This window comes from Thunnus albacares, chromosome 22, assembly GCF_914725855.1.
Source record: "Thunnus albacares chromosome 22, fThuAlb1.1, whole genome shotgun sequence".
Taxonomy (NCBI): domain Eukaryota; kingdom Metazoa; phylum Chordata; class Actinopteri; order Scombriformes; family Scombridae; genus Thunnus; species Thunnus albacares.
In genome coordinates, this window is record NC_058127.1 from 19,898,738 (window position 1) to 19,911,494 (window position 12,757).

The following is a 12,757-nucleotide window of genomic DNA, read 5'->3' on the forward strand; positions in this document are numbered from 1 at the left end:
TAAATTACATTAGACAGAAAAATCAAGGCTGGTAATAAAGTTGCAAATTTGAAAGCTTCAGCTGGATCTTACCGAGATATAAAAAAAAAAAAAAAAAAAAAAAAAAAGACGACTCCTCTGCAGATCAGCTGTGAGTCACGTACCGAGAAGAAGTGGAGCGAGAGACATTGGTGGGACACACATGCGCACACATAAAAGCACAGTTATCATAGAAGTTACACAAGTGAGAGGGGTCAGGGTTCAGTGTGGAACTGGGTTAAAGAGAGTTGATGTAACGCTGAGGAGAGAAAAGAAGAACAGGAAATGTAGAAGAGAAGGGGGAAGATGGAAGTGCCAGGCTGGGCGGAGGAAGACTGTAAAAAGAAAAGAGGAGAGGAGGAACTAGAGGGGTGGGGGGGGGGGGGGGGGGGAGGAAAGAAAGGAGGGAGCAGTAAGGAGAAAAGAGGAGAGGATAGAGTTAAGACAGAGAGGAAGAGGAAGAGAGAAAAGATTGGAAGTAAGAAGGAAAAGAGACCTCTTACCAAATCATCTAAAAAGCATAACTTCTACCTCCTCGCTGATCAATTGATTACAGCTGTGATACACACTCACACACAAACCTTCATCTTTCTCCTCGTTTTAACCCTTTACCCTCCATCTTCCTCAGAAACATAAATCAGGTTAATGCATTACTGTTAGCCAATCGGCTGGATCGATTGAAGTCACCGTGGGGTCACTCACATGTCATGGCTGGTTTTGTGTGTGTGTGTGTTTTGCATGTGTCATTAGTGAACATCCGTGGGACGTTTCATAAACTGATTAGTGCAGTCAGATGTAGAGAGTGTGTCGCTGTTTTATCACACACACCTAATTCATCAGCTGTTCACTGTAGCAGTATTTAGTCTCAATGATCAGATGAAAATTGAAAGAAATTAACCATTAAGCCATTTTTTTTAATTCCAACATTGAATCTGATGAATAAATTCCCTGTAATGTGAAAGCGTTACTCGCTCTGCCTGTGTCTCAGTGAGTGTACGCTGGAGCAGGTAATGGCAAAAAAAGCGGAGAAAATGAGTGGTTGGCGAGTAAAGTCAAACATCTTGCAAGCCAAAGAGATATTCTTCTCCAAACCAAAGATAAATGAGTCCAATGGGACGCATGTGTTGCAAGGTTTCTGCTGAATGTGCAAGTAGGCTATTGTTAAGCAAGCATTTGGTTAGCGTGTTGTCCTTAAAAACTTGATACAGCAAGTTGAGACAGTCGAGACTCGATGGATCAACGGAACGACAAAGAAAGTTTCTTTCATTGGAAAAGATCCTACTTTCTTTACTTTTATCGTCTGAATATTATCACAAAATAACAGTTTACGTACACGATTACATGACCTTACATGTGCAGCCGTGAGAGAGACTACCATTAGGCCGGTGAAACCAGTGAGACCAGCAAGGCGAGGCAGGATGGAACATTTTGTTTCAGTCTTGCATCATTAACAGCAGAAGCCAAACACATACCTGCAAGTAAACCGGAGCTTCCTGACAGAGCTGCTGAAAGACACTCACCTTGTCATTCATTCACAACCATTCCCAGGCACACACACACACACACACACACACACGCGCTAGAGAGAGCCTGAAACTAACCTGTGTATAATTTGAGAGTCGTACTCCAAGTGCAACCCCTAAACTCTGAAGCAGACAGACGAGTATAGAGAGACGGGCTCGCTTGCACGCACAATGAAATGCTGGGTAGGGCCGCGTTTTCTTGATGAGAAACACCACAAATAAACAAATACGGAGAAAACGAAAGGGAGGACAGCAGAAGAGCAGAAACCTTCAAAAGCGGCTGCACATTTGTCGCGCGGAATTACAGAGTGCAGTAAAAACACAGGGCATGGAGCGATTGTCATGTGTTTGTGTGTGTTTATGCGAGCGTGTGTGTCGGGGCCATATATTTTACATTCTGCTTTTTTTTTTTTTTTTTTTGAAGTTTACATCTCAGGCATTTAGCAGTTGCTCCAACCAAGAGTAAACTGGCAATTTAACAGTAACATTAAGATAAGCTTCGACGCAGATATCACTTAAATTACAAGCAGCCGCTTATTAATACTAACACAATGTGTGATGTGATAGGTGCAGCAATAGAAGCAAAGACAGAGTGTGTAGTGCAAGTCATGCAGAATCAAACACCTGACTTGTTTCACTTCTAAAACACAAAGCAGTGGGTAGCAGGTTTGTCTTTCTAGTGTTAAACCCCCCCCCCTTTAACATTCTCTTTCTTCTCTTCCTCATTGCCTCCCCTTTCATCATGAACTATAAAGAACTCTGTGTCCTTCATTACAGAGCTAGCACTCTTTAACAACCCACAACCCTTCACACACATTATGCAAGAGACGCTATAAACATACACACAGTTGTACTGTTGACCTTTGTCGAGCAGTGATAAAATCACAAGTCAGTCACAAGCTCTGTGACACAGAGGCCAACAAGAGGCCCATATAGCAGTCACACAGTCTCTGTGTGTTTAGGTGCGTCTGAGTGCACGTTTGTTGGTGGTGTGTCAGTGTGTGTTTGTGTGTGTGTGTGTTGAGGAAGGGGGGGGGGGGGATTGGGAGGTTGTATGGATTTTGTCTTCACTCAGCCTGCCAATCTCCTGTCTATCTCCAGTAGTAGTGACACGGCGCTCTCCTGACTGAGACAACTGGAAGCCATTACCTTAAATCAACAAACCCCAGCCCTTCTACCATCGCACAAAGAAGCCATGTGCACACTCAGCATACTATCTCTGCCAATGACCCTGTGTGTGTGTGTGTGTGTGTGCGTTCAAAACGTCTCTGCGTGGCTATTTTTTTTTTTTTTTCTTTTTCTTTCGCCCTCACCAGACATCTCTTCATCTCCAGCGCTCTTTCTGTTTCGTCTTTCTCTCGCGCGTCTCTCTGACTGGAGCCCAGATCAAGACCAACCTGAATAAATAAGGAAGTCGGGCTGCGGCGCGTGAATCTGACCTTCCGCCGGGCTGCCTATCGTTTCTGTCTCTGTCTTTCATCATGCCTCTGTCTCTCTGATAATCATATACAGCTATCACTTGTTTTTATGGTAGATATTAGCTTCAAGGCTGAAGCTAATCTGCCTGAGCCCTTTGACCCCCGCGTAATAGAATTAACCACCTAAGCCTTATCCCTCTGTGCCTTAAGAAACGCTGCTTTTACATATAACTAGCGTAGTCATACAGCAGATAAATCCTCAGACCAGACCATTTAGCCACAAAATAAAAAGGCAATGACTATACTATATAGTCTGTATATATGTACCGCTGATACACGCCAAAATCTGCTCTCTAAAGAGCTGACTGCGGTGCAACGCTATTTCATTTATGTGCCTATAATATTTTATACACCACATTGCACGTTGGAAATGCTTTGGAAACAATGCAAAGCCAGTTGCTACCACCCACTACAAGTACACTAAAGCTTGTATCCTGCCAAACTAAATACAAGACATACAAATGTTCCAAATTTACACAAATCACCATCACTGTCCAACACGTACCCAAACTGCATCGCTCTGCTCTCTTCGGTACGCTATACCCAATATTTGCTTTAACACACTCCGTTTCTGAACACATATTTGCATGGAGCTTTATCCCTCTGCTGCGGAAGGATGATGTGTTGTGATAAACTGAAGAAGAAGAGTGTGGTGTGCTTTTAGACACTCTGATGTGATAGGAGGAAGAAAAGCTCCAACTCATCATTAGTTTTATCTTCCAAAAAAGAAAAAAAAAAACAAAACATTAGGGAATATAAAAGCAATGACCAACGATGTTGTTGCCAAAATTAAAAAGCATCCCTGAGGTTTCTCTAGTTTAGACAAAACTGAACATTATTCACTGAATAAAACACCCATTCTCTCTACAAAGCTTTTTAACAGAAATGTAACTTCCTGTGCAGCGGAGGACTTTTCCCAGGAAACATCTATCGCACATCAGAAAGTTTATAACTGCAGATGTGAATGTTTGAATTAATGTGACATATCAATTGGAGATAGAGAGATACAAACAGACATTTATTTACATCAAAGTGTCTCGATTTTTTACTTTCACATGAGCTGTTATTAGCCCAGTTCCAGCCCCTCTCTCCAGACACAACCCAGCCACGGCGCCAGCCAGCCAGCCAGCCAGCCTCCCCTCACCTCCACCCCCTCACCTCCTCTCCTGCTTGTCTGCTCCTCTCCTTCTCTTCCCCCAGTTCCCCCTGTTTTTAAAACACAAGGCACCCCTCCCCCTCTCCTCTTCTCTCTCTCTCTCTCTCTCTTCTTTCTGTCTCCCTTTTTCTTCTCCAGGCAGCACACTCAATCACCCTCACCCTTCTCCTCCTCCCCCTCCTCCTCCTCCTCCTCCTCCTCTTCCCCCCCTGCCATCTCAGCCTCCATTCCAATGAATGCACAATCTCCCCCCTTCAGCCGTGAGGGGACTGCCCCGGGGCTGAGGAGGGGTAAAGAGGAGAGCACACGCAAATTCAATCACAAAAAAACGTCTCCCCCCCCTCCACCCACCCAACCACCCACCCACCACCTCTCAATGTGTGTTTGTGTGTATATGCACATCTGCAGAGGAGCACAGGAGCATGGAGAGAGTGACAGACAGGGGTGGGAGGTTTGGGTGGCGTCCTAATGGCTCTCAGTGCAGGAAATGGCTTGTTGCTACACAGACAGCTCCAGAATCAACTGTCATCACGGGCTACATACCCATATTTTATCTGCATCAGCTCAACACATGTTCGCTCACAGCTGGGTCGGGTCATCCCCTCCCCTGACTAATGACTATGCAAAACTGTAGACTAAAGAGAGGAAACAATAGCTAAAGTGGAAAATAATAGAAGTGGTCTTGCCACGTTATAGTTGCTAACATACTAAAACAATTTGTATCCAACTAAAAACATGACTCTCTTTTGTTTTATTCTACATTCTATTGTGTGTTTTTCTGCTTTCTGTGCTACATTTTGTTTTCTATTGTCCTTTTTTTTTTTGGGGAAGCGTGGAATATTTTGTTTAGTGAGGTGAAAACAGATCTTTTTAAACATGGATGATCTGACTTGGCTATTCACATTTGAAACATTTTAAGTAGCCAGTTCTCAAAGATGAGAAGCAAACTTTTATTAGGAAAGCATTTATTTTCCTTTCCTGCTATTTGGTGCACAGTTTATTAAAAAATTGCAAGTAAACAAGCCCATTCTAATAGTGTTCTCTACCATACTTGCACCATCAGTTTTATTCTACTGTAATGCATAATGTTCTCTAGTGTGGCATATGCTGTTTAACCTACCTTTCTTCTATAATATAATAAAAATTAATCATATTCAATTCTATCCTAACCAGTTATAATCTAGTATTAACCATCTTCATCTGTTATACCATATTCTAAACCTGTACAATACATTTTATTCTATTTATACAACACACTCCATTTGATCAAACATACAGAACTCTATCAAACTGTACTCCATCCTTGCATAATCAATTCTGCCATACCATAATGTAATTTACTGTACGTATCATGTCATATCATATTCTCCTGTAATACACCATGCTCTGTATTCTGTATGGGAACCAGCAGCACAGTATAAACAGATTAGCGCAGCATTAGCGCTGGCTGTGTCCTGTATACAGTATTTCCTAATCGGGCAAGGCTATGTCAGATAGCAAGCGCACAGCTATGATGTATTCCAGCCCACAGCAGGCGACCCTGGCTGAACCGCGCCTGGCACACCACTATTGGATAATTGCAGCTGGACAGGAAGTGGTGGAGGAATTTATTAAAAAAAAAAAAAAAAAAAAAAAAGAATAAAGGGGAGAGAAATGTCAGAGGGTGGAAGATGCTCTACTTCCGCTGGTAATGAACTAATGAAAAGAGAGAAAGGAGGAAATTCCCCGAGGGGAACAGGAAGGGTGGGGGCGGCAAATGGAATAGTAACAGTGATTTTGTCTTGTGTGTGGAAGTGTGTGTGTGCGCATGTGCGGGCCGGGCGCTCACGTGTGTGTGGAGGAGTACTGTAGGGATCGGTTTACAGTAGTACGCGTGAGTCGTCTTTCTAGTGAGGCTTTTATTCTAGGAATGTTTCTATCAGTTTAAACATGGGGCAAAGGATCTCACTGGGACAAGGACCAACACACACACACACACACACACACACAATCACATACTGACACCAATATTAGCTCCAGGCAGACACCGGCACAAGTGTTGTGTTTCTCACACACTCACGCAGGGAGGAGCATGCACGCACATGCACGCATACACACAGAACGCCGGCTCCTATTAGCTCTCTACACATCAGTAACACACACACACACACACACACACACACACACAAATACAAAACGGGTGCTGACCGCAGACTAGACTACTGACAAGAACAAGCTGAAAGCCCCCAGACCACAACACACTGGACGGGACACAACACACACTTTGTACCACTGAGCCCTGCGTGTTTATGTGTGTGTGTGATTAAGTGATACAAACAGTGTGTGAGAAGCTAATGGGAGCCGGCAGATTGTGTGTGTGTGTGTGTGTGTGTGCGCAGAAGAGATTCACTGATTAATGCTTAGGCAGCAAAGTCACAAGACCCATGTTCAATGCAGTCACCTGTCTATTTCACGATGGAGAGATAGAGACAGTAGATGTGAGTGATAAAAAAGAAAAGGAGAGAGAGAAAAAAAAAAGAAAGAAGAGCAGCAGCAGGAGGAAGAAGGAGAGAAACCTTTTGTGCAAACTGGCATTTAAATCAGCGAGGAGCTGCTGAGTGAAGGTGAAAGAGAGAGGAAAAAGACACCGGAGAAGAGAATGAAGGAGTGGAGTGAAAGGGGGATAAGAAAAGAGGAGACAAAGAGATAGAGAAGCAAAAATTAACTACTTTTGTGTTTTGTTTTCCGTGCCGGTGAGCCAGCTGGCTGCCGAGCCATCAGGGGCATTTAAATCGCCCCGGTCTGATATGACCCACTGCTTTTTAAACTAATGTGATGGGACCTTCAGGACTCTTGTTGGTGGGATTTTCTTTTGTTTCCCATCGGAATGACAATGACTTTAAATTCACAATATTTGCTTTCGTGTTAAGCACTAGCAGTCACTAATAAAATGACTATTTCTGATGAAGCTTTCACTCTCTCCATCTTCAAAACCAGCCGGGATGAGACAAATCTTTTACCAAAAAGGTGTTCTGGAGTTGCGGTGCGTGTCTATTTCGGGGTGTCCTTCACATGCAAAAGTTTGGGAAGCCCCGTGACATAAACATTCAAGCCTGTCCACAAAGACGCACACACATACACACACACACACACACACAGCCCCAGCTGGAGCACACAAGCTCCCTTTGTGCTGCATTCCTCACGCCTTTTAGCCTTAGCTTCAGCCTTTAGCTTAGCTCCTCTCCATCTGCACACACACACAGAGCAACTTTCTCTCTGCTTTTGTCTGCAGAGCGGTAGCGGTGAAACAGCTGAGAGGTTGTGGATAGGAGGCTTGTCTTACCGTGGCCGGGCTCAGGCTGAGCTCAGAGGGACACGCAAGGTTGGCTCGGTGTAGTAAAATCCAGAGAGGGGTTGTTGGTTAAAGCGGCAGCCAGCTCAGCAGATTCCCACCACCTTTCCTTTCCTTTCCTTTCCTGCTGCCTGCCTGCCTGCCTGCCTGCCTGCGCTCCCAGCTTTGTGTGTGCCTTGTATTTTCCCTTTAAATTGCACAGGCTGCCTCCCCCCACCTCCTCGGCGCACACACACACACACACACGCGCGCACACACCGAGCCAGCACACAAAACACACACAGCTCTTGAATATGACACTGTTGTCAAAAGCATGCAGCGTTGTTGTTGTTGTTGTTAGTATATTTTTTTCCTTATTCTACAGCCTGCAAGAAAAAAAAAAAGAAAGGGAAAAAAAAAACAGACCAAAATAGAAATCCTCTTTGTCTCTCTTCTTCTCTCCCTCTCTAAAAAAAATAAGTGACTCTCGTTTTAGATCTTCTTCTTCTCTTCTGTCTGTGTTTCTCTTCCTCACCCTCTTTCTATCTCTCTATATTCTGTCTCGCTTTTTTTTTTTTTTTTTTTTTTTTTCCCACTCAGTAGTCAAACAAAGAAAGGAAAGGAACAGAGCGAGCGCACACACACACACACACGCGCGCACAAACACACACAGACATACACATCACACATTCGCTTGCTGCTTTCTCTCTCTCTCTCTCTCTCTCTCCCTCTCTCACATACACATGCACAGGCTTGGAGCCCAACCCCCCAGCCTGCCTCCCTCTGATTTTTTTTTTTTTTTTTTTTTTTTTTCACTCCCTGCCTTTCTCTAAACAGCACCTCCCCCCTCTCCATCCCCCCACCCCCCCCCCCACCATCCCTCCCTCAGCCTGATCTGGCCTCGTTCTCATTCGTCTACCACCCCTCCCTCTCTCCTCCCTGCCTCTCTCCATCTTTCCCCTCCCTCCCTCCCTCCCTCCCTCTGTGTGTCAAACAGATGGGATTGGAGAGCAGAAGGAGCCTCTGTGTTCACTCTCTACCTCGATTTCTCTTCTTCATTAGTGTGATGTAAGCCTGATGGAGACATGCTTTGACCTACAGTACACACACTGATGATTACAAAAAACAAAAAAAAACCAAATCGATACAGATGCAGATAACCTTCGATCCGGGTTAGAAAACTCCTGTGGCGAGCGTTGTCGCGCAGATATGAATTTATTACACTAACATCTTTGCACCAACAGATGTGTGAAGTCGGCGATGAGGGTTTAGCATAAAACCCGGCTCACGTGTGGGTAGGTGAGAACAATGGCTTCCAGGATGACGTTCAGAACATCTGAAGACGTAGGGAAATCTTCTACATTTACTGCCTCCTGTCAGCCTGCATTTGGCGTTTTGATTGGATTCACTACATCTAATTCTGTGTCTAATTAAATCAATTTGATCAGATTAGATAATTGCTTTACTGCCGTTTCCTCCTTGTAAACTCACTTTTGTGTACTTTCGTGTCAATTTTGAACCTTATAGGGTCATTTCAGTTGATTACCACTTGGGTCTTTTTTTTTTTTTTTTGTAGTTTGGTTATTGTTACACTGTACTCAGCAGAGTAATTGCTGAGATGGGAAGACAACTTCACTGAGCATGAAACGCAAGCAGTCAGATGATCTGACAGATTTTAAATAAGCCAACAGTTCGGCTTTGGAAGAAAAACTGAAAGTGAGCGCACCCAAAAGGTCAGTGCTAACCTTTTGTTGCACCGAAAAACTTATAAAAAATAAATAAAACTCAACTAGAGAACTATCTCTCTATCTAAAACTATTTTAAAGTATAGGTCAAACCTGAGATGGATGTTTACAACACACAGTTTGGCTAATAATTTTAAAGCTCACCTCCGTTTTTACTTGGTTTACCTGGTAGTTTGTTAAAAACTTGTATGATCGTCTGACTGCGTGTGTTTCTTGCTCCAGGAATTATCATGGATTTGTGTGAATGTCAGTTATTTTTGCAATGCATTATGGAATTCTTTCTTCCGCTGATTTATGAGCGTGTTTGTCTCTTCAATGAAATCAGTTATTTGTGTAAAAAGCTCTCCGGATCAATATCACTTACCGTAGTGTGAAACTGACAAATGAACAAATTTAGAAAGTCTAATACAATGTTTCCTGACAAATGCTCTTTTGTTTGAGTATATTTTAGTTCTGTATCCTTTCTTTAGTCAATGTGTTGGTACAGAATGTACTGCATTTACAGTGGGCAGACGGACTACGGTATATTAGAGCTGCAGGCTGGGACAGTGGAACAAGTAGTGCCCACTTGTTGGCATGTTACACACACACAAAAATGCACACTTCATGTTTCCTTTTCTTCACTGGGAGATATTTCCTATAACTCACGTTCAGACACACACACACACACACATACACGCACGCACACACACAGCATGCCCTCTTGAGTGCCGGCCACGTGCAGAAAGATGGAATTCCAGAGTGGAGAAAAAAAAAAAAGTACAGTCGGAAAGCCGGGGGAGAGGGAGAGAGAGAGCGAGAGAGAGTGAGGGAGAGAGGGAGGGCGGGTAGGGGGGTGACAGTATGGAAAATACAGCATGGAGCCGCTGCACTCTCTGACCAGGGCATAGGCTGGAGAAAATATAGGTACTATTACTGCACTCACTGACTCCTATAGACTGCCCCCCCCCCCCCCCCCCCCCCCTCTCTCTCTCTCTCCCTCCCTCTCTCTCCCTCTATAAAGAAGCCAGGGCACCAGGAGTCACAGCTCTAGACTGCATGAGCTGAATGGACAGGTAACAGAGAATAGTTTTAGTTTCCATAAGATCAGCAGCTGACTATGTGCCAGCTGTTGAACTGCCCTTTCAATTTCAACTTCTGCTGCATCACTGCTACAAATGCACTGTGCTCAGATACGACTGTTGCATTCAACGTATATGTTGTTAATGCATGCGTAGGAGCTGCAACGGAAAATGATGATGCATTACTGCAGATGATAAGCACTTCTAATTAGTTTTATCTGGCACATTTGAGTCAGAAGATCCTTGATCTCTAAACACACCTTAAAGCAATGCAAATTAATAGGAGATGAATTTTGAATCTTTTGTGAGAGTCGCTGTGTGACTCTAGTTTCCATCTGGTGTGTTATCTACTAAAAGGTAAAACATATTCTCCGTATAAAGGCACATTGCTTTGCTGTCCATTTTCCGCTCTTTATACTGTTCAATCAATGTTTTAAAGTAAAAGACACTCAGGAATAAAGCAGATCTGCTTCTAGTATAGTAGCATTAGAACAGATATTCAGACATTAAACTGAGATTAAACCCTCTACAATACTATGCAAATCTTCATAGTTGTTAAAAGTGGATATTATTATATTATTTCTAGTGACTTTCCTCCTTACTGTACATTGCGCTTTGTTCGACCGCGTTCTAGCGCACGCATCAGCGCTGCATGAAACGTAACAGGCACCTATGTGAATATCTGCACGCCAGTGGTGCATGAAAACAGACTTGCAGGTGCGGACGCATTTATTCAGACATGAGCAACAAATATTGCTCGATATGTGGAGCATGTGTTTTTCTGTTTTATTTCTACTGTACCGCCTGGGGCTCTGACGCTCTGCAGCTAGACGAGGGCCACTGTAATTAAGCATTACATAAGAACAAATGAACCTGCATACACACAGAGCGCCTAAAAATATACTAAATGCAAAACCGCAAGACTCTTATCTAATGCTAAACAATGCTGTTTCTGAAAAATGTAGCAAATTTTTTTTTTCTTTTTATCTGGCAGTTATTCCAGTATTACTTCCAACAAGTGCTAATTGTTCGACTGTAGTTGTACTTTGTATGAACCTACATGTCAGCGAATATAACATGCTGTCAGAACCGACCCTGAGGCCTAAGCTATAAATAAGACTTTGACAATTTATCTGGTTAAATGAGGGCAAAAAAAGCAAACAGAGAGAAGTAAAACAAGGTGAGCGGATGACAAGGAGTGCAAGGAGCGGAGGAGGAAGCCACCCAGGGAGAGAGGAGGAGGAGGAGGAGGAGGAGAGATGGCCAGTCAATATGGTGGCACATTACATAATTCTCTCACTGTATTGATTTATCGCCTTGCTGATTTGGCCCCTAGCCAGTATGCAATAGCATTTGTAATATTTGAGCTGGAGCCCAGACGGAGAGAAATGGAGAGAAAGAGAGGCGAGGGGCGGATAGATGGCGACTGATAGAGAGGACAGTGAAAAAGAGAGAAAAAGAAGTAGAAGCAGAGAGAGAGAGAGAGAGAGAGAGGGTGAGCTTGGAATTTTGGGATGCAGCCAAACTGACACAGATAAAAAGAGCGAAGAGAGAGAGGAAGCCACGACACGATAATGAAAAGAGACAGAGGGAAACAAAGCGTTTAAGAGAACATTTAATTGAGCGAAATGGAAATAGCCACGATTTGGGGGAGAGAGAAAAAAAAAAAAAACGAGTACGAGCGGGTTAAAGAGATAGGGACGGATCGAGGGAAAGCAGGAGAGAAAAGAATGTGTGTCAGTGAGGGCAGCGCAGGTTATCCTTGTTTCTGTGATCGGTACTGTTATATAAGACAGCTCGACACTGTGGATCTGCAGGACAGACCGGGTTTACTGCACACTCAGTGCACACACGGTATGTCTTCAAACACTTACAGTAGGAACAGAAACTGCCTGTGGCCATGTATGCTGCGTATAAACTTCAGCAGCATTGACAGGTAGTGTACACACTAGCTGGCTAAATTTGAAAACGCATCTCTTTCCTCTCCATTTTGGCTCTTGGCTTCTGAACAAGTCTCTAGAGTGGATGACTCCGAAAAGCTGGCTGCATGTTTTTTTTTTTTTTTTTTGCCTTTATTTTTGATAGTGACAGAAGAGATAAAGACAGGAAAGGCAGGGAGAGAGAATTAGGTATGACATGTAACAAAGGTGCCCTGGAATTGAACTTGGGGGATGCTGCGGTTATTTAGTTAGTATGCAGGTTTTGGTGTCTACTGCGAAAATGGTACAATCGGAACGGAACTTTAAAACACAAAGAAAGTCTGAGCAGTGGCTATGTGGCAGTAAAATTAAGAAAACAACTTCCTGTCTACACTAACTCTCTCTGTGATCACCAATTTTCAATGTCAGTATAGCCAATCAAGCAATGGAGGTATTGTCATTAAGCTGTACTTATGTTTACTTAATGTTGCCTTGATTGATGGCTCAGTGTAGCAGTGTAGCCAGCATTGTGAAAGTAGTATATCAG

The 12,757-nt window shown here is 43.5% G+C and overlaps 1 protein-coding gene across 4 annotated transcripts in view; it reads right to left on the bottom strand.

The window, feature by feature from the left end:
* kdm6ba (lysine (K)-specific demethylase 6B, a) overlaps positions 1-12,757 on the bottom strand; it is a 103,278-nt gene that overhangs the window by 45,650 nt on the left and 44,871 nt on the right. For 2 of the 4 annotated variants that reach the window (XM_044340624.1, XM_044340622.1), the window contains exon 1: positions 7,498-7,685. The exons of the other annotated variants lie outside the window; for them this stretch is intronic. The gene's annotated coding sequence lies outside the window, so the exon portion shown is untranslated. Of the gene's footprint in view, positions 1-7,497; positions 7,686-12,757 lie in introns of those variants that run through there. 4 annotated transcript variants of the gene reach the window in all.